Here is a 3,040-nt window from a genome sequence, read left to right on the forward strand (position 1 = left end):
AAGCGGAGGTGCGCAGGAAGTCCGTGAGACACAGTGCGTGGGTGTGCAGGAAGGCAGTTGGAAACAGTGCGGATGTACGCAGGTGTTCTATGGGTGAAGCTGCAGACTTTTCATGAACTCTATTTAGGTGCCCCTGTTTATTATTGTTGTGTTCTGGGTTTTGCAGTGATGTCTGGTTTCTGGTATTATGTTCTGATAACAGTAGTGATTGATTGAATGATTATGATTACCTTCAATATTGATAGATGAATGGATCAGGTGGACTAGACCTGGTTGATAACTCTCATTGTATATGTATTGATCTGGTGATTGGGTGATTCAGAAGGTTGTTTGATTATGAGCTTCAATGTTGTTGTTGGGTCTAGTATGAAAATTGGATGAAATGTGGCCTTTCAGATTATGTGTTGTGCTTCAGTGTATCCAGTCTGAAAATTGATGAAACGTGGTACCTGGAGGAGAGAAGATTGTAGGTCAGCACCTACATACTAGTATCTAAGCTAGTACAAAAGCTAAAGGAAATCGTTGGAGCATTGTAGCAGGTAGTAGCCTGCGTACTAGTAAATGGATCGGCTAGTACAAGAGCAAAGGGGGTTGTAGCTCCCGTACTGGTATAAGACTGCACCAATACAAAATATTTTCTTATTAAGAGGAAGATTGAGATGACTTGTAGCAGGTGGTTTTCTCCCGCATTGGGTTTCCACCTTATATCATGGTGTTCATGTGTGTGCTTTATGTGTGATGATCTATTCTATGTTACTGCATCTGTTAACTGATAATATGGTTGATAATGTTCTAATGCACTCGTTGAAGATCAATTAACTTAATCATAAGAAGTTGTGGAAGTAGCATATATGAATCAGAGTTTGGAAATGAAAAAGTTTTATTAATGTGATAATACTGATTCACCCCCCCCTCTCAGTATTATTTCCAACACATCGTTTGCCTACCTTTTTCCTTCATACATCTCTTAGACCCCTTGAAATTGATTAATTAACAGTATTATAGTTGTTAGATGCATTAAAATTGATTTATGAGTTTTATGTTAAAGAATTAGGGATTTTTGATAAAAAGACTACAGGAAGTTACAACATCCTGTAATTGGTTTATTGTTTGACATATGGCATGACAGCTAAGCTAAAGCAAAGGGTAGGGATGAAAAATAGAATGTACAAGCATGGACGAACACCTGTCCTACAACAGAACCAACACTCCTGAATGCGCGGTCAATGATGGTCAAAGCACAACATGTTGGTGACAAAAGCAACAACAGCATAGGGTTCTAAACCAATTTAGTTTTGTTCCTTTTTGAAATCGGTTCAGAATGGAAACAACTTAAAAACTATTCCATAACAAAAGTGGCAACAGCCGCATAACGAATGTACATTCGTTCCAAAATGTAAACGGTGTTAGTTTTTTAAAAGACATATGTAAACACAGTCATGTGTTGTTAGTTAGTTGTTATCTGTGTATCGTTTTGAAAAACAGAGCTTTTGAACTTAATACCAGAACTCAGTTGCAGTCACGATTTTGTTATTGCGTTGATTCTATAGTTGCTTGAGCGCAGTCCAGTATACCTTTGAAACGCGGACGGGCCCTGCGTGGAACGGGTATACTGTCATTTTATTTTATTAGCAACTTTTGTATGCACAGTGATTAGAGTTTGGTTTATGCTTTCGTTGATTTAATTAGCAATTCATATGAGTGAAGTTTATGATGGTGGCTTGAAGGATTCATCGCTGAGATCGTTGAACTATGTCCTGTAAGGGATCTGTTCTTTTGTTATTTTTAAAAGCATCTTCATGAACCCTGTTTCTCATGTATTTGAATTTTAAGTGTGCTTATGATTTCAGTATGTTTCAATCTTTCATGAATGATAAACATTGAATGCTGAGTGTTCACTGAACAGGGGTTTTATGCACAGCATCCTCGTAAGGGGATTGAAATCTTGGTTTAAGTAATGCGCAATGTTTTTTTTTTAGAATAGGTAGATGAATTGAGTGACCTGAGTGTCCAGGTGATAGGGAGCATACCTCAACCTTCCGTAACGAAGTTCTGTAACCTACCATCATGAACACTTAGTTAGGAATCCTTTATGTCTATAGATTGTAGACGCATGCCTCGAAGTTTACTTATCTTGGTCGATAATAAATATGGACTAATCTAGCACCCTAGATAGGACACTACATTTTGGCGCCATTTCCGGGGAGGCGTAGTTAAAGGATTTAAAAAAATTTATAAACAAAAATAAGCAAAGACGTAGATTTAGAAATCATGTTCACTTATGCCTAGATCTAGAGATAATCAAGGTAGATTCATAAAAACCCCCATCCAAAAACTAACCTATCATCAGGAGCAGACTCTTTAGGAAATACAACACCAGCTGAGGAAGTCACCATACAAGCATTAGAGGATAAACAAAATTCAGGGCAAAGACTTACTCTCATCGAAAGGAAAACTTTATTAGCACACAAATCATAGAAGAAACACTTTCCTAGATCCTCTACACAAGGAGAAAGTAGCACAGTGACCGAACAATCTTTCTTTAATCTTCTCTTTAAAACAAGTGACACTGACACAGAGCAACCTATTAAAATGGCTGAGGAAGGAGATGGATCAGTACCAAATCAAGGACGAAGAGATGAAGAAGAGTCAACCTTTAAGTTTCCTATTCAAGAACCACAAGAAGATGATGAGATCAAAATGAAAAACATACCTCCATTCGTGCTACCAAACTTTTATGGTATGGCTTCAGAAGACCCAGACTCATTTTTGTTCAAGTTTGACATTGTATGTCGAACATATGGTTACACAGATGATGCCCATAGGCTTAGACTCTTCCCAGCGACATTAAAGGCATCAGCCTTAAGATGGTTCATGGGGCTTGGTGAGCATGCGATAATTGATTGGGATGGCATGAGAAGAATATTTCTAAAGAAATATCAACCTTATTGTAGATCCAAAGATTCCAAAGATGATATCTTTAGAATGAACCAACAAGAGGATGAAACCTTAGAGGAATACTTAGAATGGTTTGTCTACA

Source organism: Pinus tabuliformis, chromosome 8 (assembly GCF_031772625.1).
Source record: "Pinus tabuliformis cultivar Carrire ecotype Pingquan chromosome 8, CPIR1, whole genome shotgun sequence".
Taxonomy (NCBI): domain Eukaryota; kingdom Viridiplantae; phylum Streptophyta; class Pinopsida; order Pinales; family Pinaceae; genus Pinus; species Pinus tabuliformis.